Here is a 25,124-nt window from a genome sequence, read left to right as displayed (position 1 = left end):
TTATTGTTAATTACAATAGTCATAGATGTACACATTGTGTTACATAACAAAACAACCAGGTCCTTGCCTTGAATATGTTCTTGCCTTGAAGAGCTGTAGGGTAGGCCCAGCTTTCCAGGCCTTTCCTAGTGGAAATATACATCCTCCATTAGACCGCTTCAAGCTGGTCTACACTGGTTTCTACTGATCTCTACTGATTTCGGAGGGATACCAATAGCCCCAGGAACCAGCAGAAAAATCCATTAGTCTGCTCCAAATCCTATGGCTATCATTATTTTTTATGCAGGACTCTGGGAGTTCCGCTTTAAAACTGACGGCACATGGTGACCACTCATTGTTAACCGGAAACTGTAGGAACCAGGTGAGATGTTTCAACAGGAACTTCCTGTAGGGTTTCTCAGGCAGAGTTCCCATTCACTTAAGGATGATTAGACTAGCAAAAGCATTGTGAAATTAATCTAAAAATATTTACTTAAAGACAGCAAATTGTAATCCCACTGGATTTAAAATAGGAATCAAGGACAAAGGCAAGATACTTTTATTTTCGTGGTCCTGACAGCTGTTGGTTATAATGACTGGAGTATGCTAAACATTTTTTAAGGTATTGTATCCTTTTTAAGACCTACCAAAAACTGTGTTATATGTGTTACTTGCTTTCTATTGTTTCTCCAAATTAACAAGTGCAAGTTAACTCTCCTATTCTAATCAGCCAAACAGGGAAGCACTGTGAAGAATGACAACTGCACAGCTTTTCCTCCCTTGTGAGAGATGCAAGGCTTCAAAAGAAGGAGGGCTGAGAAAGGAAGACAGAAAAATAGAAGAAAATTTAAGAGAAATGGGATGGGGGGGGGAATGAAGCGGTATTAACACCTTTAGCATATTGCTTTTAACACGAAGTGAGTCACCTGATTCAAATATCAGTTTTGCAGAGAGATAAAGAAAATATTATTTTGTCCTGTGAGGTTCTCAGAGAGATGAACCTCTCAGGAAGTAAAGAAATAGGTCATATGAAAGTTAACGGAAAGTCAGGAATGGAATATGTTATGCCACAATGCATCATTTCAGTTAAAGGATCATGTGCTAAATGCCATTTAAACTGATTAATACCCCAGCTCTTATCAGCCTGGTTGTTTCTTTTATGAATTCATAGAGCTCATTGTTAATTCCACTGAGTAGCCTCCGGAATCCTCCTGTTGTGTTTGTCAGTCTAGAATAATTAAAGTCTGAAGTAGCCAAATGCCGTTGTTCAGAGGAAGATGTTTCATGGGACTATGTTTCATCTAATCACAGATGTTTGGGCATTTTAGAACAAACAAAGGATACTGAAAAAGACTGCCTTCCTCACAGATGAAAGTAGAATGTGTCCAGAACTAGACTGGCATGCCCTGTACACTGCTGTGCAGACCAAAGCTGTGGTCTAATTCTAAGGGGCAAATCCACCCACTTCCCCCAACAGGCCCAGAGGGAAACAGGACTTTGCAAAAGAGGAACAATCGGTGGGGAGGCGCACATAGGCAACACGTACTATCTGTATGGCATGGATGTATGGCCCTGCTGTACACAAGCTCCCTGCATAGCAGTGGGAGAGGATGGAAGGGGTGTCTGGCAAGGACAGGCCAAAGAGGATACTGGGATGAGCTGGAGAATCCACAGTTATACATATTCTCCTTCATGGTGTAGGAGGTGGGTAATAGCTCAGAGGTAACTTCAGCCACTGGGCTGGTGTAGGCTATGCAGAGAAGCTTTGCAGCTCCTCCATAGTCTGAAGTGTAGGACTGATTCCCCCCTTCCCCCAATTTAGTGGCACACAACCTTGGAAAATTTAACCCATAGTGTGGGCCCAATCCTGCTCCCATGATGTCTTTGACAAAATTCTCATTGGCAGTATTGAATAGTATGGGCCTGATTCTCCCCTCCATTACAATTTATACCAGTAACTCCCATAAAGTTATTCGTGATTTACACTGGTACACAAGAGGAGAATGAAACACCCCCCCTCATCTCTTTTAGCTTTAGGTAATGGTATTTCTCATTTTAAGTTGATCATTTTAATTTCTTCTCAGGCTAGTTGTTTTAATCCTAGGCACTGAAGTATGTTAATGTTAGACCTTGGATGATATTTCCCCTAGGTTAATTTATGATTATGCACTACATGCAAGAGATAGTATGTGCTTCAGTTCTCCCTCTTTCCTTCCAAAACAAATCTACAGGCATACCGGTATATAATGAATAGCTACAACTAGGGCTAGCTCAGCAGCAGTTTCAAATGTTTTCTGTGTGGAGTCAGTGAATCAGAACCTCAGAAGCGAAAAACAAAACAAAAAAACAAGGGAGCATTATTGTAAGAAAAACATGCTCCTAATTCTGCTTTAGAGGAGATCTAGGATCCACTCAGCTCTGACAATCATGCAAATATCAAAGCTGGGAGAAAAAACAACCCACAACCTTCCTTTTCCCTGTAACAATCCTCCATGTGCATAAACACCATTGACAGGTTATAAACAAAAAGCAGAGATACTGCACATCCCTGGTTTAGGAATGTCTGAATACTTACTGCTATCCTGCAAATTAAAATGCTCATGTTTGTGATTTTAAAAATTTAATCTAGTTCTGAAGGCCTGCTCCTGCAGGAGCTCCTTGCATTGCATTTCTGTAGACTTTACCATACTCAGTGCTGTGGAGGTATTGGGCCCTATTTGTGTCAAGAGTCCCATCTCCACATTTTGGCTTCCTTTTGCTGTCAAAAGCTTGAAAAAGAACATCTCAAAGGCTCATCTTTAAAATACTTCCAAATGGATTTTGTAGACTGTTAATATTTAAGTACCATCTACAACACACATAATTGTGTGCAGTCTTTGTAAAGCCCTGAATGAGAGTCAATGCAGTACAGTGCCCTGCCAGATTAATGTAATTTGTTCTTTATATAATATAATAGTTAGAGCACGATTATGAAAAACAGTACCTCTAATAAGGGATGCAAATTTACACAATTTAGCTTATTTTCCTCCTAGCAGATGGGAAGAGGTGCCTCTCCGTCTCTGAGAACATGCTTTCAAAATGGTTAGTCCTTAGAGGAATATTGTTCTTTTGGCACAATTAAATGAACATCTAAGTAATAGATGATGATGTTAATGCTATTACATCTTAAAATCAAAGGGCCAAATCCTCAGCTGGTGCAAATTGGCACTGTCATAAATATAAAGGGAAGGGTAAACCCCTTTAAAATCCCTCCTGGCCAGAGAAAAAAATCCTCTCATCTGTAAAGGGTTAAGAAGCTAAAAGTAACCTCACTGGCACCTGACCAAAATGACCAATGAGGAGACAAGATACTTTCAAAAGCTGGGAGGAGGGAGAGAACCAAGGGGTCTGGTCTGTCTGTCTATAGGCTGCTTTGCCGGGGATAGACCAGGAATGGAGTCTTAGAACTTTTATTAAGTAATCTAGCTAGGTATGCGTTAGATTATGATTTCTTTAAATGGCTGAGAAAAGAATTGTGCTGAATAGAATAACTATTTCTGTCTGTGTATCTTTTTATAACTTAAGGTTTTGCCTAGAGGGGTTCTCTATGTTTTGAATCTAATTACCCTGTAAGGTATCTACCATCCTGATGTTACAGGGGGGATTTCTTTACTTCTATTTACTTCTATCTCTATTAAAAGTCTTCTTGTAAGAAAACTGAATGCTTTTTCATTGTTCTCAGATCCAAGGGTTTGGGTCTGTGGTCACCTATGCAAATTGGTGAGGCTTTTTATTCAACATTCCCCAGGAAAGGGGTGTGTGTGCAAGTGTTGGGAGGATTGTTCATTGTTCTTAAGATCCAAGGGTCTGGGTCTGTAGTCACCTAGGCAAATTGGTGAGGCTTTTTACCAAACCTTGTCCAGGAAGTGGGGTGCAAGGTTTTGGGAAGTATTTTGGGGGGAAAGACATTTCCAAACAGCTCTTCCCCAGTAACCAGTATTTGTTTGGTGGTGGTAGCGGCCAATCCAAGGACAAAGGGTGGAATATTTTGTACCTTGGGGAAGTATTGACCTAAGCTGGTAAAGATAAGCTTAGGAGGTTTTTCATGCAGGTCCCCACATCTGTACCCTAGCGTCCAGAGTGGGGAAGGAACCCTGACAGGCACCATTAACTTCAATTGAGCTACACTGATTTATGCCAGCTAAGGATCTGAATTTAGCACTCAGGAAATTGAGGGACTAACAGAACTGACTAGAGCCAGGCATACCATGCACAGATGCTGTCCACGCTGCCCGGCCAATACCCCATAATCTGTCCTCTGACCCTCTTTACCAGTCAGGCAGGTAAAATTGTGTAGCTATTTTGTAAGGTGGACAAATGTCAAGAGGAGAATAAGATGAAGCCACCAAACTCTTCTCACTTACAAGTGGCTCGGGTCTTGAATCTAGCAGGTCTCTGGGGTGAAAGGCTAATGTGTTAATTTTTTGTGCCAAGCATTCCCCATTATATATAGCTAATGGTAATACATTAAACAACACTGGGAACTAAGAATCTGATACTGTATGGGCCTTTTTCTCATGCCAGTCATACACTTTGCATCTTCAGTGGCGGATTAGCAACTGGCCAATGGGGCTCATGCCCAGGGACCCTGGCCAATTGAGGGGCCCCGGAAAAAGGAGTGCTCCCGCAGCCCGACCTGCTCCACCTGCCTGGCACTCCTGCTGGGGAGTGGGGTCGGGGCACAGAGGATTGCCCCACTCCCTTGCAGGAGCATAGGTTGGATGGAGTGGGGCAAGCAACCGTGCCCCGACCCCATTTCCCCAGCAGGAACACTGGGGGCGGGGGGCGCGAGGGGGAGACTGCAGGCAGAAGGGGTGGAGAGGGGCCCCCACTTGCTCTGGCCCAGGGCCCCGCAAACCTCTAATCCACCTCTGTGCATCTTTCCTATAATTTAACCCAAAGAATTATGTCAAATAGTTCTTTTATATGAATCAATCGGACCACAGATATACTAGGGAAAAGGGTGGGTAATACTTGCTGAACTGAATGTTATTCATATGATCTCCTTGTGAAAAAAAGAACACCTTCTCATCTTCAATGTGGACCTGCCTCTCTCCCCTCACCCCACGCCCCTCCCCACTGGCTCTGATTCTCCATTCTGCCCCAGACTTTTTACACCATTGTTGTAGCACAAAGGCAGCAGTAATGGCCTCTAGTGAATACTCCTGCCATAAGGGGAGCTGCCAGAATGGCTCTACGCCAGTCTACCCTCACATCTTTCACCAGGAACATGGCCAAAAACTTGGCTATTCTCAGCTGCTCTGACAGCCTTAATACCCACAGAGGAGAGAGAGAGAGAGAGAGAGAGCTTAGCCCTTTCACAGACTCTGCATGGAGTATGTGTACAACTCTAAAAAATAACCCTATGAAGTCCATCACTAACAACATTTAAATAAACTAATGATTACTTTTTATATAAACAAGAAGCTAGGGTGACCAGATAGGAAGTGGGAAAAATCAGGACAGGCGAGGGGAGGTAATAGGCGCCTATTTCAGACAAAGTCCAGAATATCGGGACTGTCCCTATAAAATTGGGACATCTGGTCATCCTACAAGAGGCTCTGTTTGTAATGAAACAAAGATGGGATCTGATATAGCTTTTAGTGGTGATAAGGCAATCACTCTAGCGATACACATTAAACACTTTGAGCTAAATTATAAGTGGGTCCCTCCATCTACAAGTGCGTCCCTTCTGCATGGTGAAGGGAGCTATGTGACTGAAGGTAGATACGGTCATTCCGCTGTGTGCTACACTTTTAAACAGAGAGGAGTCTTCCTGCCTATTGCAGAGGTAACTTTGAGGCAGCTGCTATTTTGTGAAGGAGAGTTGCTGCAGCATGGTTACAGAGGAGACATCTACTGTGCTCTCTCATGCACTTTAAATTTTGTTCTCTCTTGATTTGCTATTTCCCTAAATCTAAAATAAGTCAATCAGACTGAAAGTGTATGGAAAACATTAACAGTTCCCAGGTGCCAAAGGCTATGTTTCTGCACACAAAAAGGAGGCCCTCACAAACGGTGTGTGCACATTTCAAAAACTAATGGGAAAAGGTATCCTCATCTGAAGTCTTAAGGACAGGTGGAATAGGGAATTATCATTGTGCATTACGGCTCAAAATCCCATGTCTGTGTCTGTAAGCCTCGCTTATTTTTAAAATAGGAGCAATTTAGCTCAGTGTTTCTCGACTGGGTGGCCACAAAAGGCAATCAGGGGGTTGTGAGGTATTGAAAATATTATTACAATGTGAAGTCAAGAAAAATCTCACTCCTTCACTCACCCTTTCCCTTCAAGGTCAAGTATTCTTGATCAACTTCTCAAAATGCACACTCACAAATAAGTATTTGTCTGGCTCCAAAGTAGAGCAAGCTGAATAATGATTCCAGAATAGCTCTTTTGGTAAATTGGTAAATGTATACAAACCTTTGGTGTAGGCAAGGCCTCTAATGTGAAGCATCTCTCTGCAGCAGCTATGGAGCTGTTTTAACCACAGACTGAAAAGTTAAAGCTGTATGGTTCTATATCTCACTGTTGCACTGTCAATCCCCTGAACCAGCCATTTCCCTCAACTAACTTCTAATACATGTTTTTTTTTAATCTTACTTCAGTGTCAGCCTCAGATGCATGATTCATACCATCATAGTTTACACTGTACCTTGGGAGGTGGGTCACAAGCTACCATGTGACAGTTTTCCTTGTGAAGTATGACACTTCTTTCTTAAAATGGCTTTAAATGTAACCTGGGAGTAGGTGACCAGATAGCGAGCGTGAAAAATCAGGATAGAGGGTGGGGGATAATAGGTGCCTACATAAGACAAAGCCCCAAGTATTGGGACTGTCCCTGTAAAATCAGGACATCTGGTCACCCTACCTGGGAGCATTAATGAATCACTACATTTTTGTCTTCATTGTCACAAAGGGGCGGGGGGTTGTACATAGATAATTTTCACATGTTAATTACCTTGCTGCTGAATTCTAAATAGCACTAGCAGTTTCTACCATGAAGTAGCTAGGCAAGGTCAGCACTCTCACTGTCCTGCCCATGATTGATCTCGCCCAACTTACTTTGAGGTTTTATAGCAGAATAGCTAATGCTTGTTAGTTATTCCATGGTAAAGAACTCAGGTTTTTTTTTTGTTGTTTTTTTTTTAAGCAGTGAAGACAGAGCCTAAGAGTTTTTTTGGAGGGATTTAATGGAACATAAATTACTAATGCTATTTTGCTGGTAGAAATTTTTTTTTTAAACGCAATTAAATGGGAAACTCGGGCAGAGAGTGCAAATGTGTTACTCTAACTCTTCAAAGTAGCTCACAAATTTATCTTTACAAAAGTCAAGTCACTATGGTGTGGCAGAGACATGCTGGAAGTCCATTGTGGCCAACCGCAGATAAAAGGGCATATTGTTTGTCATCTCAGCATGTGGGGTTTTGTGCTCATAGCTCCTGTTAATGCTGATGGAAGTTAAACTTGTAAATTACTGCAACTGAGATGAGAATAGATCTCTTGGGACTTTACAATGTTTCATTCTAAAGGTTCTGAGCTTTTGATCTGAGGCAGAGATGCAGAATAGTTGGGATCATTTGTCTTAATGCCCCAAACTTTAAATGTTCTGATAAAATATGACACTGTTCTGAACCAGTTGGTTTTGCAAAAATCAAGCCAGGCTGACAATTATACTGTAAAATGACAACCAAACCTGGCTACCCTATCTCTTGGATAGTTTTGTGGACAGGGGGATGGGGGTGCTACATCTACTGCACACATGTGGGCAGGAAGGGGTGGAGACTGAACAGACCCTCTGCCCCACTCCACACAACTCAAGGGACGTATGCAGTGCCAGGGATAGTGTCAGCATAGGCAATGTACCTCACAGAGCGTAGGGATCCAGAGGCAGATTAAGACTCTTTGGTTTCCTGATCTGCTTCTGAAGCAGTGAAACACGATCCTGTCCCATACCGAGGACTCATGGCAAAGCCGCTGTTAAGCCCTACAAAGGTAAGACAAAGGAAATATAATTAGCCGCATTTAAAGTTATTTTCCTTTTCTCCCTCTCTCTGCAAAACATTTAAGTCACTATCTGATGTGGATTCTATTATTCTGTGAACTGCTGGGGGAGGGGGGAGAAGATATTGATATTGCAAACAGTGCTTACCTTACACAATATTTTTCCAGCATGTTGTGTTATCTTTGCAAGTGTCAGCAGGACATGGTGGTTCTCACACTTAAGGTCCCAAGATATAATACTAAAATGCAGATTTAGTTCCCATCTATTCAAAATTATGGCCCATTTGGTACACAGTGAGAACGTTACATAGGCAAGTAAATCATAATTGATAAGATAGAGTAAAAAAATGAATAGTGTGTAACAGTGTGTGGAGAAGTTTTCTTCTGCCAGTACATTAAAGGAAACTTGCCCTTGAAATGCTGAGCAAATAATTTATCTTGATTTTTTTTTAAAGCCTGATTCAGTCTCTTAACATTCTTTCATGAGCTTTGAACTCACTGAGTCTTCTAATAATGTCCTTAAATGAAGGAAGGAGGTAATTTTCTCTCTCAGTGCCTTTAGGGGATCATTAATCATGCATCAGTCATAAGTGTTAACTTTACAGCATGCCTGCCTTTTTTTTTGTTAAGAGCTTAATTTCACATGGAGAAAGTGCTGTAAAGTAAAACTTTTAACCCAGAAATTGCTCCAATTCTCTGCACAGAATTGCTGTACCTCCTGCAAGGCAATTTTAGTATAGCACACACCACCCTGGCTCAGAGTCCTAGATATACTACATTTCATTACAACCTTTCCCTGCCCCCTGCCGTGACACATTTCTGTAACAAGCAAATTCCATGGATGCTGGGACTAGATTTATAGAGAAGCTGTGCTGTGTTATTGTCATAGAGGGTGTGCTCATTAGGCCAAAGGGACATGCAACTGCTCAACAGCCTGAAAAACCACACCACTTTTATATGGATCCTGTACTCTAGGCACCCAAATATGAATAGTTAAGGACTGAATTAAGTCAAAGCTAATTGAAAAAGTTTATCTGAGAATAATTTAGTGAAAAAGGCTAGGTACTGTAGCACTGTACATACACTAGCTTTTCCCTTGGGTTCAAATCTGGATTAGATTGCAGAAATTAACATTAATTCCAGTCCTCTGTAGGCATTTGTCAACATCAGAAAAATCAATATTTATTATTCCAAAATGGAATATGGTTAGCATATGATCAGGAGATGCCCAAGTCTGGAATACCATGTGTTTTGTGGGAAAAGTATCTGTGGGGAAAGAACAGTGCACAGCAACTGCCTGTCTTGCCACTAACTATTGCCATTAGCCCATTTCTTAAAAAGCAGGAAGAAACATTTTGTTACAGCAATGTGATTCAGTGTCATAGATGGGTGAATCACCTATACGGTATATACAGTAGGCAGCATTCATTAGATGCCTGCACTGGGCTAGCATTCTTGAAGCTATTCCAAGGAACTAGTAAACAAAGATGATTCTGGGTAAGTATTGCTGCCTTTTACTTTCCTATTTGACTCTTCTAGAGGGTGAAACTGCCTAATGATGGTCAAAAGATCTCAGTAATTCCATTTTGTTCAGAATAAAGAAAAAAAAACCCTATGATAAAAGGCAGAAGATTACCAAATATGGCCTTTCACCTTTTGAACTTCAGAACAGCTTTTTTAAAACAATCAGCTGCAAGTGTAAATGGTGTCCTGCTTCCACTTATCCATATTTCCCAGGGAACCCATTTGTGATGTATTGTTTGTTGCTCTCTCTCAGGACAGAAATAAGCATTAAACATGGGAAAGTTAATACACTTTATAATGATAAACCAGGGGTTTAAATGAGCATGGAACTTGCTGAGGTAAAGTCTTTTACAGGCTTTTAAAGCTCTAATAAGATCACTAGCATGCATCTGAAACATACATGCACATTAAGCCCTGACCCAGAATGATTTCATTACTATCTCTATTATTGTTATGACTTTGTAAGTGTAAAGGTAAGTGTAACAGGGCCCATCTCTGCCCCCATCCTCTTTCCTTCAGAAACTGTATGGAATCCAATGTGTGCTCCCTGAGAGCCTCAGGTGGAATTCTGGCTAAGTCAACTCACTTCCTGGCCTCTCCTGTCCCATCCTGCCCATCAGACACACACAGTGCAGAGCTGTGCCTTTGTGAGAACAACAAGGCTAGACTGAGCTTTCAAGGCACAGCTCTTCACTGAGGGAGGGAAGTTCCTGCAGTGAGAGCTACTCACAATTCCTCCTGGCAGGAATGCCAACTTTCTGACTGAACAAAACCGAACACCCTTGCCCCGCCAAAAATGTCCGAGGCCCTACCCCACTCACTCCACCTTCCCCCCTCCCTCTGTCGCTCGTTCTCCCCACCCTCACTCACTTGCTCATTTTCACCAGGCTGGGGAGGGCTGCAGAGGGTCCCTTTTTGACCGGGTGTTCAGTTGAAAACTGGACACCTGGCAAGTGGCAATGCTACCTCCTGGGGCTCCAGGAGAGCATAGGCTGCAGTAGTAGCTGAACCACGCTTTAAATAGCTGAGCCCCCTCACCATAACTTTGCCCCCAACCAGCTAATAGATGCAGGACCTGGGGAGCACGGACCCCCCACGACTCAGCTCTCTCCACTTCCTTCAGGGCGGCCGATGCCTTTGGCGGCACTAACACAGCATGGTACCTGCATTCCACAGCCAGACTGTGCTCGGTTCCTGTGCAGGGGTTTGAGAGGGGGAAGGCTTCCTGGAATCCCCTGTGTATCTGGTCAGGACTAAACATAAGTTGGCCCTACATTGGCAAGTAGCCCTACTACAGTATACATACTTTGTATTCGCTCCTCAAAACCTTTACATTTTACAAATCTGATCTTTCCCTCCTGCAGCTTTCTCTGCTTCTCAAGGTAAGTCTCCTTAATTGATCCTGGCAGCTGGAGTTCTGATAATACCAGTGATTATTTTTTTCCCCGTGTAGGTTTTCTTTGGCTCCATGATCATCTTTCAGGTTTCTGGGAATGCAATCACAATGTGATTTGCTTAGCAGGGGACTCTGTCCACTTAAAGAAAGCCTTCAAATAGTTATTAAAATTCAAGCTCATTTTTTCTTTTTTCTGCTGCAGAGAGGCAGCCTGTATGAAATCACAATCATATTTCTTATTCACACAGCAGATTCCGTCCCATTCTAATGACAGCTTAAAGCACAAGATAAAAATTAGACAATAGTTAAGATACATATATAAATATATACAGCCAGATCTCATCCAAACAATGGCTTATTATTTGATGAGAATCCACAGAGTGCTCAGCACTGCGCAACATAATTCAACCCTTGGACTCAGCTCAAACTACATGACTAAGTCTTTTTTGTGTCTCTCTTTCTCACTCTCGTCTCGACTTTTCACATATGAATCCCTAGGGCCTACAGGCCTTCCTATATGTAAATACTAGTCCTGGATCCTCTTTGCTGACCCAGTGCACTGTTTCCCAGCCTTCTCCCGCTTCCATCCTTCCCGAGAAGCATACTTCTTCGAAATGCCATACAAATGCCCCTTTTAAGAGTGTTAACTAATTAGAATTCAGTCCAACACTCATTGACTTCAGTGAATGTTTGATCAAGCCTTTAATGACTAAAACACCCCCAACAGAATAGAAGATGATCATGGAACTACTGTGATATACCCCACACTACACTGTTCATTCACTCACTTTTGATCACATCCCATTTCCCAAACTCTGTCCATACCCTCAGATCCCAGAAAATTCCTGAGGGTTCTGAGCATCTCTCAGGAGATGCTCAACATCTTGCAGGATTGGGCCATTAGATTCTAAGATCTCCAAGGTCAGGGAGACATACTTAGCTTTATACATGTGAGTAGTTTTGTTGATTTCAATGGGTCGACATGTGTGCATAAAAATCAAGGATGTGCTAAGTGTTTTCAGGATCAGAGCTTTAGTCTGTGGAATAGTCTCCAAAGGTGAGTGGGGAAACCTAATATTTTGGGACATTTTAAAAGAGACTGGATAAAAGAAGGTGAGAACATATTGTAAGGAACAATTCTTCCCTAGCAGATGGATAGATTTAGGATTGAATAGGGTCTTCTATCATTCCATGGATTAATATATTCTGAGTAAAAAATATAAAATTAATCCGGACAAAAAAGACTAAAATTATAGCTATCAAGACATCATTCTGTGTTGAATAGTGGATCTAAATAATGCTAGTATTCATGGGCTTTAAAAAAAGCATCTCTGTGACCCAGAAAGATGCACAGTAACCTGCGCTGTAGCTCACAAAAGCTTATGCTCAAATAAATTTGTTAGTCTCTAAGGTGCCATAAGCACTCCTGTTCTTTTTGAGGATACAGACTAACATGGCTGCTACTCTGAAACCTGTCATTATGCAAGGCACTGAATTTAGCCGTATGGAGTAGAAATCTATCAACTTCATGAAAAAACAATGAAGTGAGCTGTAGCTCACGAAAGCTTATGCTCAAATAAATTTGTTAATCTCTAAGGTGCCACAAGTACTCCTGTTCTTTTTGTGGATTCAGACTAACACAGCTGCTACTCTGAAACCTGAGCAATCCTATCACTGTTTCATTAAGTTCAAGATTTTCCCCCCAAAAGTAATTACCACTGAGTTCAACAAAAGAAAGATTGACAATTAAAGGCCATTTTAAGAAGTTACATACACGGTCTCTTCAATCTATTTGCCTTTTGGCAGAAAAAACATTCTGAGCATATAGAAATGCTGTTTGCTAATATCAATGGAGAAAAGTTTTTCCCCCCAAAGGCACTGACACATTTTAAAAGTAAATTGTTCCCTTTGAAGATGATTGATATTATCTGAATATCTTCCCATGAATAGGATAATCACTGAGGAGTATAAGCTGTCATGCAAACCACTTTCACTGAGAGGTTCACAATGGGTAGGATGATAGCTTTACAGTTCTATTTGTTAGCCACTAGCTTAACAATGTGCCAGGTTGATAGAGGCCACAATTACTCACCTGCCAATCTGCAAGCCATTTCTTCTAAGAAAAGGAAGTAAATGAAGAAGACTGATTGCCTAGCTAACCAGGGCCTGCGGATATAGGAGCCAGCCGGTAAGAGCATGAATGCATTAAAATTTACTATGCAAACCTAGACAAAAGAATGCTGTTGCCTTGCAGGAAAGTGAAAGCAGTTGGGTGAATTGGGTGCTCTTTCAAGGCAAAAAGAGGCACCTGAGTGAGAGAGGATGAATGGAATACATTTGATTTGCATTTCTTATTGCTGCTTGGAGTTGTGAAGTTACAAGCAAGATCCTGACGGTGGTAAGTTCCCCATCTCACTCCCTCTTGGCTGCTCATACCCAGTATGAGGGTCACTGACCATGTCTACACTACGGGTGCTACAGCCCCATAGCTATGCCGTTGTAATCTCATTGTGTAGAGACACCCTACAGCTACCGAAGCAGTTTTACCATCGCTGTTGGAACTCCATCTTCCTGAGCGATGGTAGCTATACCAATGGAAGCATTGTTACGTTGATCTCGATTAATCTACGCTGGATTTTTCGCACCCCTGAGCACCGTAGCTTTGTCAACCTATGTTTTAAGCATAGGCCATGCTGACAACACACATGAGCTGTAAACTTTTGCTGTCCTGATCTTTTGTTTTGGAAGAAATGAAATCACCACTGACTGAAATATGATTGTAGGGGATTGGGGGCTCCCCTGAGCTCCAACCAAACTACAATTTGAGTTGTTTACAAGGTCCTTCCCCCATCTGTAGCCAGGCGTGATGGAACAATTTTTATAGTGGGGGTGCTGAGATCCACTGAATCAAACTGTAAATCCTGTATATAATGGCAACCATGTCCAGCCAGGGGGTGCAGCACCACCCCCAGCACCCCTAGTTCCAGCCTTATGTTTGTAGCACACAAGGGACTCTCCAAACAAACAAGCAAAAAATAAAAGTCTTCTCTTTCTCTCTTTCCCTGGGGGTGGGGGCAGAAATCAGAGTAAAAGTAAAGAAAGGCAAAGGTGGTCTGTCTCTTAGGCAGTCTTTTGGGTCGCCCCTTTGTCAGCAGGTACAGTGTCTCTAATCAGGATTAGGGTCTGCCTCCAGCCCCTCCTCTTGGGTCACTCTACTTTATACCTGCTCTGCACAATCTCAGGGGGGTGAGGTCTGCGACTGCCTCCCTCTTTGCTGATATGCCTCTGCAGTCAGCAGGCTCTGTGGCCTGGTCTACACTAGAAAAGTTGGCTTAACTACATTGCTCAGGAGCCTGAAAAATCCACACCCCTGGGCAGCGTAGGTAAGATGACCTAACCCCCAGCATAGACAGCACTAGGTTGAGAAAAGAATTCCATCGACCTAGTTACCACCTCTCAGGGAGGTGGATAACCTACACCAACAGGAGAATCCCTCCCATCCGCGTAGGAAGTGTCTACATTGAAACTCGAATGCAGCGCAGCTGTGCCACTGTAGCGTTTTAAGTGTAGATATACCCTGAGGTACAGCAGTCTTCTTCCTGTTTATCACCCCTTCCTATGGCAGGCTTTCCCTTATTAAGCTCCCCACCTCCATCCCCACTCCAGGGAGAGCAAGCCTTACAGCTGTACCTGGTTAGTGCTGGCTGAGTCCAGAAGAGCTTGTTAGCCCCAGCTCAGCTTCAGAACTTAACTCAGGTTTAGAAAAATTCAGTGACTCAGCAATTAACCTTGTCCAAATCTGACCCTGCTGTAATTTACCCTGGATTACTGTACACCAGATACAAATTCATAGGCAAGAGAACACAGTGAGATAAAGGCCAAATTGTGAAAAAAAATGCCACTTGTGCTCACCTGGACACTCATTACACAATGAATCAGTGGCTATGTTACCCAGGGGTTTCAGAGCCCAAAGCAGTGATAACTTAACGGGTTTTTTTCCAGGGGGCATCAGGAATAAATTAATGGGGACACAGCTCCTCCATCTAATAAATGATTGATACAAACCAGACTGCTTTTACCTAAAACTACTTTTTATTAGGTCACAAGCACACACACATATGTGCTATAGCAATAGATTCAGAGCACCCCAAACTATAGTTACCCAAGTCTGAGATGGTTTTGACTGATCAACAGCCAAGCTTCTGGGGACCCTCCTTCCACCCAGCTTCTGGGGAGTTTAGGTGTCAGCTCCTTGCCTGAAGAAAAGTTCCCTCCGACTGTTCCAAAGTGTATTCTTTTACCTCATCTTTTATAGCTAACTTAAATAAAGCAGGTAACTCATGTGACTCACTAGAAGTCACTTGTAGTATCCTGTAGTGCAGTGGTCCCCAAACAGTTGGGCCCTAATCCTCCCCACCCCTGCTCTGCCCCCAGCTCTGCTCTGGCCTAGCCTTCAGCCCCAGTGGCCCCAAGCTCCCAGCCCGGTTCCCAGCCCCCGACCACAGCCCCACTCCCAAGCCAGTTCCCATGGGTGTGGGCAGACAGGTTCCATTTTGGGTAAGGGGGGACATGATGGAAAAAGTTTGGGGATCATTGCCCTCGTGGGACAACAGTTCTCCTAGTTTCAGTAAATTGCTCATTATTCCTTATCAGCAAAGCATTTCTAGTATTTCTAGTCATAACAACAATAAAGCATATATGTCAGGGACAGTTAAACCAAGGTCACCTATCTCCACACTCCCTTCCATTTTTATGGCACATTACCTTTCTGTCCCATCCTCCCATTCTGATTAGTAAAACTGCAATCACGCAGCTATACGGCCTTGCCTCTCAGAGTCCTAACGAATTATTTCTAGCTATGTGGTATTTGGTTTTCAGCTAGCAATGGCTGGACACACAATGGCTGAATTTATGTCAAGCTTAAATTTTCCCACAACAGCTATTTACATAAGCTGATGCCAAGAGCAAGATCCACATTTTAAAAATCCACTTTTCTTTTATTAGTAACTAAGGGACAATCAGTAGTGCTAGATCTCCCTTATTCCATTACACTTCTATCCACCTCTCATCATGGTTCACTCAATGTTCACCAGTTGCTCCTTTTTACACTATTATTCTTATTCTTATTTATTATTTGTATGATTGTAGTGCCAGTCATAGGCCATGACCTGATTGTGCTAGGTGCAATGCAAACACACAGAACATTCACTTGGCTAAAAGAGTAAAATCCTACACATTATATTCCAATATCCTATTCAAAGATACTGTATTATCATTCACAAACAATATACTCCCATTTAAGTGCCTGCATTCTACACGGCTCTGTTAAAGATATTTTTCTGACTGTATAAAAACAATGCTTTTTTTTTTTTAACTTTCATCAAAACTATTTTAAAAAAATACTATTGTGTGTATTTCCTTAGGCATTATTTAAAAGGAAATTACTCAGCTTAGCTCACTTCATATATTTGTCCATTACTCTGAAGTTCCATACAGACTACATCAGTTACAAGAGAAGCATCTTCAAACAATATATTCTTGACCTCTCTGTGAAACTCAGCTCACCCATTTGCCTTCATTGTCTAGAAATTTAGCATTATCCTTGACCCTGAACTCATACTTCTACTAGTCCAAATTCTAGCCTGGCTAGTGCTGCAAGGGATAGCAAAGATGCTGGCACTTGCATTCCCTCCTAAGCAATTGTACTGAGCAGGAAAGGATTCCAGAGTGTGGCTCCAGAGGGACACATGGTAGGGAGAACTTGGCTATCTGAAAAGGAGGATTATGTGCCACTGGCAAGCAAATGTTGCTGTCTACAACCTAGGTGCTAGCTAGCTGGAGGCCTGGATATAGTTTCTGAGCCAGCAGACAATTCCATCTTAGGGCCACACTGAACAGGCCAGTATAGTAGCCAGTCTCCCCACCTAATGTTCTCTTAGCAATAGGGAGAGATCCTGTCTTGTTGTTTGCAAGGGGGTGGGGCACAAGTTTCTCTATGCTCTTTTTCCTCCTGTTGTGCAGTAGTAAAGTAGAGGACAGGATCTAATCCCAAATTCGAAAAACCTGTGTATCACCACTCCTGCAACATCACCTGTGCATGCCATTTCTTTAGCACCACCTCTGCTGAAATATTCATCCACATCTTAATCTCCTCTCTGCTTAACTATTGCGGGTCCTTTCTCAATAACCTCCCTAAGCTCAGCTCTCCAGACTCCAGTAACTGCAAAGTATTGCAGACTTTCTATCCTCAGAATACTCCATTAGCTTGCCATGCAATTCAGGATCCAACTCAGAGCTGTTCTCTCGTCCTCCTGGCTTTACAAACCATTCTCCATGGACTGTCTCTAGCATTCCATATGGGTCTGATTCCTCTCCTCTTTCTGTTCCCTCCCTCTGTGGTCTAGCACGAGCCTCCTTGTTATTTCTTGCCACTAATAGTGCAAGCACCTTCTCATCTTAAGTTCCTGCCATGTGGAACAGACTGTCTCCATCTTTCCACCTCATCAATTCTCCATCTCTTTTCAAATCTCAGTTGAAAATATATATTTTCTTCCCGGCTTATAACTCTTAATTTCCATCTTCCATCTGTTATTGGCCTTATGCTTGAATACTTTAATTCATTCACCATAGAATGTCTTTACATCACTGCGTTCTGTAATGTATACCCAATACTGTCTTGCACTATGTAGCTCCAAGAGGCATTTTGGGATATGCCCTGCATGACAGATTCAGTATAAAATATAGTTGCATTGTATTGTTTTGATCTTCCTATAAATCAGCATATAACATATTTATAACAAAGACACAGCTCGAAAATAAAGTTTGTACATCGTGTGCTTACAGTAAACTCCTGATAAACCAACTTCCATAGGGTACATTGAATTAGATTGTGTAATGAAAGTTTCAAACAACCTTTGAAATCAGTGTGCCTAATAGACTTTGTGACCGAGGAGCACGCTCAGCGTGAGAGGAGGACTGGACATTGAAATATGTGCAGAGGAGACGGGGGAAAGGATGGATGGGAGAAGGAGATTAAATGAAGATCAAAAGAAGAACAGCTGATTGATATTTTTCAAAAAGGGGGGGGAAACCATATCATGCTGACAGATAAATACACCTGCATACATCAAAAAACTACTTTTCCATGTAAGCCACTTCTGTAATTGTCACATGGATGTTGTGTGACTGTGAATGGAAGGCAATCTCTCTATTAAGATATGGTCCATACCTTGAAAATGTGAGAGAACTCCATGCCTAATGCGTATCTTCTTGTTTGTTACTTCCTCATTGTCGGGTAAAGGCTGGTCTTTGCCTGTAAAACAAAAAGAGTTCTGTGCAACTTGAACAAGACAGGCAGGTCTGGTCCCCAGACCAGTTGTGCTGTTCACTTGAAAGCTGTTTCCTGCAACCACTGGAACAATACGTCCTGTCATTTTTAATAGTGTATTAACTATTGAAACAAAAAACACTATTGAAACAGAGCCAAATAATGTAATATGTCAGTTAGAACTGAATTAGATGTGGTCTATTGGATAAAGATGTTGAACCTTCTGGGAGAATATTTCGTCTTTTGATCACAGATCATTTTATGCTGCCTTTGCCCTGGGTCACCAAGGTAACACAAAATCATACATGAAACTGGACCAAAATTCTGACATATGTTATTGTCCATCAGAAAGGAAAACATCCTGTGCCCTCAGCAATTTTTCTCATTAATAAAATACAGCAAAGTGCACAGCTCAGAGTACACACAGTGCTGTACACAGAAGTACAAGTGACAGATGTGAGCTGACAGAAAAAGGCCCAGGGAGTATAAACAGAATCCATTTGGCAACTGAGAGGGGCCTGTCCCAACTCGCCTTGTTTTTACAGTTGAATTTTATTTGTCATGGAAAGAAGATTCATGTCAAGAGTTTGGGATGAGCCTCTCTCAAGGCCAGCTTGACCAGAACAAACTAGGGATTGAGCCTGGGGAAGAAAGAATGCAGGGGTACAACATGTTCTCACCTTCTCTGAGCTGCCATCTCATTCTCCAAAAGCTCAGCTTTCAGTAAAAACCAAAAAGGTAAGTCTCTAGTCTTTATGGTTACAAACAAAAAAACAAAAAGTGAGCAAACAAACACCAAAACCTACCTTCAGAATGTGAACAGAGAGCAACTAATGGTGTCCTATCCTCCTGACTTGGCAGAAAGCCTGAAACAATAGCTCTGGGAAGATGAAATAGTTCCATTCATCTCAAAGGAATTCTAATGCTGATGCCCAGTGATGATGATTTAATCCTGTCTACATTGACCATTTCCTACTCATTAAAGGATGTAAGGAAGGAGAGAGAGGATCATACTGTGAAGATCTTGCCAAGAATATGTATATCTATTATGAATTTGCTATTCCCCAGCCATTGCCAGGTGTCTTGGAGATTCTGGGCAGATGTCAATCACAATGTCATGTCAACACAACACTCTCTCAATAACTGTCAAGCTATCTAGAATGGCGCATGAGCAGGAGTACCAAGCTCAGGGCAGACTGTGAAGAATCAGGGCACAAACCCCAAACTGGTTGTGAATTCTATACTTAGATTTCGCCAGCCAAGTGTCAAGTGTGAACTCCTTACGCACTACAACAGCCTTAACATGGAGTCACAGACAGTCCCCTTTTGTACTCTGATCTATCTTGCCACCCAGGCAAGCTTGCCTTTGTGATAGATGGTCCCTTATACCAAAAAATCAAAATATTCAGGTTACTCCCCGTCACTTACCCCAGGTCAAGTGCACCCTAGATCTGTCACCAAAGACAACACTTGTAGTCAATCCAATAATAAATGAACAAAAGATGTATTAACTAGGGGGGAAATAAGAGCGTTGTTTACAGGTTAAAGCAGGTAAACATACACTCACAAATCAGCTACAGCCTTAGGTCCCCAAAAAAAAATAGAAGCTGCTGTAATGTGGAAGCTCTATATGCCGTTTAGGGCTGACCCAGGCTAAACAGCCGGGGAACTCTTCCTTATGCTTAGAAATCTTTGTCCCTCAGTGTTCACGCAGCATAGAGATAACAATTTCTTCTTGACAAGATTTCTATTCCCATCCTCCCAGAGTTCAAGCTCATGGGATGACTGCATTGGATTTCTCTTCATGGGTATGGTGGGGGTGGGGGGGAAGCAATCAATGTCTTTGGTCCATGTTCCACAATGGCTTGTCTGGTGTCTATGGGCCTTCTTTTTTTGGAGAGAGATGACATATCTTGTGGTAAACTAGCATTTCACACTTAATAATGCTTCTCTCCTGACTCGGTTTACAGTTTCAGAGCAACTAATTTTATCATTACCAAACACTTAAATATTACCTTATAACTTGGGATACAGACAAAATAAGTAAGATTAATATGCTCTGTGACACTCTCAGATCAGATACCAGCTCTTGCCCAGGCTGCAGCCATTAGCTAGGAACTGATAAACTCATAGCAGGAGACCAGATCGGGTCACCTGTATGTTAGTTTTGCTCAAAATAGGTATTAGTCTTATAAGAATATATTTAGCATTTAGACTCTATGAAATGCTCCCCACCCATCCAGATGGACTATCAAAATCAGATGGGCCATCAAGAAACATCAGGAATCTTGTCCTGTAGGCTTGGAAGCTGAATGAAGGAAATAAAACAAAGCCATAGGAAAATTTTCCATCTTTTTGGCTGTTTGAACTCTGAAGGGCCAGAGACTCTAAACTGCAGTCAGAGATCCCCAGGGACAGCCTCCTGTGTCTGCCTTGAAAGACACTTTGAACTGACAGATCACTACAACTCTCTCACTTTTAGGATTTAGATGGTAACTCATTTGTGTGTATATGTTTGCTTGCTTTGACCTATAAATAACTCTTAGTCCTTTTTCCTAGTTAATAAACCTTTAGATGGTTTATTGCAGGATTGGCTACAGGCATTGTCTTTGGTGTAAAATCTAGGGTGCCAATTAATCTGGGGGAAAGAGACTTGTCTCTTGGGACTGGAAGCAACCCAAATGTGGTATGATTTTTGGTGCAAGTGACCATTTATCATTAAGCCCAGTTTGTCTGGCAAGATAGCTTGGAGAATCTAAGGGGCTGTCGGTGACTCCACAGTAAGACTATTATAGTAAACCAGGAGTTCACTTTTGTTACTGGCTTGGTGAAATCTAATTATAGAACATACCACCAGTTGAACATACCACCCAGTTGGGGGTGTCTGCCCTGAGGTAGGCATTCACAGTCATGAGCCACTGCAGACTGTGTAGCAATTGGCATAGTCTTGGCAGGATTCGCATGCAACAGGTCAATTGGTTTTAAAGATCTTAAAACCCAATGCTTTTCAAAAGTTTTAATTTGATACTGAGAGCGTTTAAGGGTTATAGATTAGTCACAATGAGTGAATCACAGTCCTATGAGGGTCTTGGGACAAAAGACCTTGAGCATTTGTGCTCGCAAAGGGAATTATCATTTAAGAGGAAAGCCTCAGATCAGGAACCGAGAACTTTGCTCATGAGCTATGACCAGGCATCCAAGGGTCCTGCATCCCTGAACATTTCAGGGAAACTGGCCAGGCTACAACACCTGGAAGCCCAGAAAGAACATTAACATGATATAATAATGATGGTGGAGTTGCAGATCAGGGAAACTGAGGCAAGTGCCCAGCAACGATGCATGGAATGTATGGCAGCAGTCAAAGCCAACAGTGAAATGGAGGAGGAAGCCTAACAAAAAATGCATAGAGCAGCGCAACTGAGGAGAGAACTCATGCATTGCAGCTCAAAGTACTGAAGCAGCACTTTCAGAATCTGAGTACATCCCTTCTTAACAGCAGGGAGCAGGAGAAAGCCTGCCCAATTTATCAAGAGACTGGCTGCATAGAAAAGTCCCTGTCCACCTTTGAGAGACTGTGTGGGATCCATAAGATTCCAGAGGAACTGCCATTGACTGCTGTCACAACAGCGAATAAGGTCAGCAGTATCTAGCCCTGGTACCTCAAATACAGTGCCAGACAAATACACCTTCTCCAGGGTACAGCAACAGCAGGGGCTGCAAACAATTTCAGATCCCTGCAGCCTGCAGAGAAAGAAGCAGTTCCTCCGTGCAGAACACCGTGGCCCAGACCACAGGGGAAGCAGGCTGGTCTCTGCCATCAGTACTCTAGTGACAGAATACAAGTCTTGTTAGTCAGAGCTCTGTGCATTGGAGGGGTTTTGCAATCCCCATGCTCTTACGTGGAGCAGCCATTTCTAAGTGGCTGCTTCCCAAATGTGTCAGACAGACTCTCCAACAGGCCACCAGCCTTGGTTCACACTGACCTGAGGAATCTCCTGCAAGATTGTCAGTTTTCTTCTCCAGGCCAGGATGCTGAAGCACTGGCTGGTTGTTGTTCAGGTGGGACATTAATTTACGGACTGTTGCACTGGAGTGTGGTCCAAGCACAGGACTTAGAACCAGAACAGAGTCATAATCAGCCTCCTTTCTAGGGGAACTCTCCACTGCTCCATCTCTGTCCGTCCCTCTGTTAAAACGGGGCTGATTTCTTTGATGTGTATCCAGGCTCTTCCTACTGACAAGACTCCAGATCATGTTCTGGTGACTTCCCCAGTTTCCCTCTCCCAGCCATCCAAACTGCAGCTGCTGACATGATCTTCCTCTCCTGGTGCTGTCTTTCCCACTTCCCCAAGTCTGGCTCTGGCTGCCCTTTTTCCATGTCCAGTTCAGACTTCTCCTTCGCACCTCCAAAGCCCCCTGTGCAAACACCTCCCTGTGCCAACATCTCCACCTCAGTCATCCCCTCCTCCCATCCCACTCCCATCTTACTGTCACTTTGTCCCACAGCATCCCCTGCTACCGGGAAGGGCCCAGCAATATCAGCTCAGGCTCCCCTTTCTATTAATTCCATCAGACAGACCCTGTAGCTCTTCTACACTCCTAGAGTGACCCCTTTAGCTTGAGTGAGAGGGGCTTGTGCTGAAGGGCCCTGGTTCAATCCCCACCAATGCCCGTGGTGTCTATATGTGGCCATGGTTTTACTTACCTATCATTGTAGGTTGTTTAGCCCATTCCTGGCCATGTGTGGAACATCTGCTGCTGTCCACCTCTGTGATGTAGGTCCCTCATCCACCCAAGGACATGACATATCAAGGTCAATCCATCAACTCCCATCCGGTCTTAACCTTCATGACGGACGGTGAGTCCTGCCCTGACCACAGAAAGACAGGGTGGTGTTCTTCAGGGGAATCTGCTGGAGCTCCAGTCTCCCCTGCTCAACCCCACAGTAAGGGTTTTCAAAAGATACTCCTCATCTTGGATAAAGCAGCTAAGATGAGGCCAGTGTGGATGGATTTACTGAGCAGACTGGTTCTAAGAGAAGAGGAGATTGCTTCTCTGCTCTAGTGAGATTCCCATAGGAAAAGTATCTGATGGTGGGAGTGCGGTCAATACAAGCCCTCAGCCTCAGGAATAGCAGGAAATCAGGACTCTGGGAGTTAAGGGGTGTCTCTGTCCTGCTGGAGGGAGCAGAGCTGGAGAGCAGAAAGGGCAGTGCTGAAATTGTATGAATGACAGTGACCTCTACCTGTGAAGGTGACTGCAGCTTCTTGCAGGCAATAGAGTCCAGGATCCTTATATACCTCCTTCGGAGATGCTTTTCCTAGGAATAAAATCAACATAGCACAATGAGAACAACGTCTGAGTCCCAGGGCTGGGATCCAGGGATAAGGGATGCTGTAAGCCAGGCTATGTAACAGGAACCTGATCTTTGTCCCAAGAGCTGCAATTACCCAGATGAGTGAGTGGTTCCTACCTCCATGAGGGGAGTAGGGTTTTCTACCTAAGCATCACTGAGAGCCGGCTCTTCTTGGTTTGACAGGATGAGGTCATTGGTCCCCAAGCTGGGCCAGCTGCAAGCTACATTGATTGATGTAGGAGGCAGGGACAGATCCCTTAGCCTGGAAGACAGAGAGGGGAGGAAGCTCCTGTTCATTTCCTGTTTGGAGACCCCATAGAAGAAGATCCCAGAGGGGAAGGGAAAATGAAGGGCAGGAAGTGAACCTGCCCCTATGAAGAAGGCACTAGAGTGGAACACAATCCAGTTCCCAGATCTACCCAGTGGTGTAGCTAGGTGGAGCGAACAGGGGCAGCGGACATAAAAGTGCCACCCGCTTGTACTCACCGAAGGCCCCCGCTGCCAAAATGCCGCGGAGGACCCGGAGCGCATGAAGGCCCCTGCTGCCGAAGACCCGGAGCGCCACCGGGTGGGTAAAAATTTAAAAAGGCGCCTTTAAATTAAAAAGGCGCCACTTGTGCTCAGAGGGGGAGCAACCGCTCCCCCCGCTCCCACCCTGGCTACGTTACTGGAGCTACCTCATGTTTGTAAGTGTGGCCTTGGAGGGGGTCACTTCATCACCTTCATTCCCTGCCTGTAAAATAGGGATAACAGTTTCCTCCCTCCCAGGGAATGAGGGGAGGACATTCCCATTGTCAGCGAGGAGCTCGGCTCGGACATGCTGGGGGTGGACTGTGCCAGGGTGAGGAAAAGGACCGAGAGTTTGCTCCCTATAGCCAGTGGAGGAGGATGGGATCAGAAGGTTAAGGAAGGGGAATGGGGCAGGAACTAGTGCCACAGAGAGGGCTTAGGGATTCGGTCAGTGCCAAGGGCTCAGTACCTCCATTCAGCAAAGAGTTTCTCTATTGAGAAGACCGCTCCTGTCATGGCAGTCTGCATACTATTTGAAGTCCTTCCTAGTGTCCTCGAGGTGCTCCCTTAGTTCTTCTTGAATGTGGTGGATTCATAGAACCAGGTTGTTGTCCGGCAAGTTCGGAGAGGTCATTGTAGTGTGGGCCGAAATCAGGGGTTAATCTATCGTTAGCAAAAAGAGTTGAGGTTGGCATTCAGGTTTTCAAATTTGGAGCTGATCTGTGCTTTCAGACAAAGGTACGCGGTCACAGCGGTTGATGCCTGCCATCTTGGTCAGTTGATCTATGATAATCAGTTGTACCGTGTGACCATTTGATTCAGGGAGTTCTACAATGAAATCCATGGTTCCAAACTGCCATTTTGGTCAGAGCCTGGTAGTCTACACAGAGTAAGAGTCCCACTTCCTTCTTTTCAAAGAGGGCCGGAGGCCCTGTGGGAAACGCTGAATGGCGAATAAACCCTTTGGACTGTTTCTCTTGAGTACATGCAG

At 43.4% G+C, this 25,124-nt stretch overlaps 1 long non-coding RNA gene across 1 annotated transcript in view; it reads left to right on the top strand.

Moving 5' to 3' along the window:
- The first annotated feature begins 7,842 nt into the window (after positions 1–7,842).
- The window catches only part of LOC140906971 (uncharacterized), a 41,333-nt gene continuing 24,051 nt past the window's right edge, over positions 7,843–25,124 (top strand). Inside the window, exon 1 of the long non-coding RNA XR_012157323.1 lies at positions 7,843–8,011. This is a non-coding gene — a long non-coding RNA (uncharacterized LOC140906971). The remainder of the gene's footprint in view (positions 8,012–25,124) is intronic.

Source organism: Lepidochelys kempii, chromosome 2 (genome assembly GCF_965140285.1).
Source record: "Lepidochelys kempii isolate rLepKem1 chromosome 2, rLepKem1.hap1, whole genome shotgun sequence".
NCBI lineage: Eukaryota > Metazoa > Chordata > Testudines > Cheloniidae > Lepidochelys > Lepidochelys kempii.
This window is presented reverse-complemented; position numbering and strand designations above follow the sequence as displayed.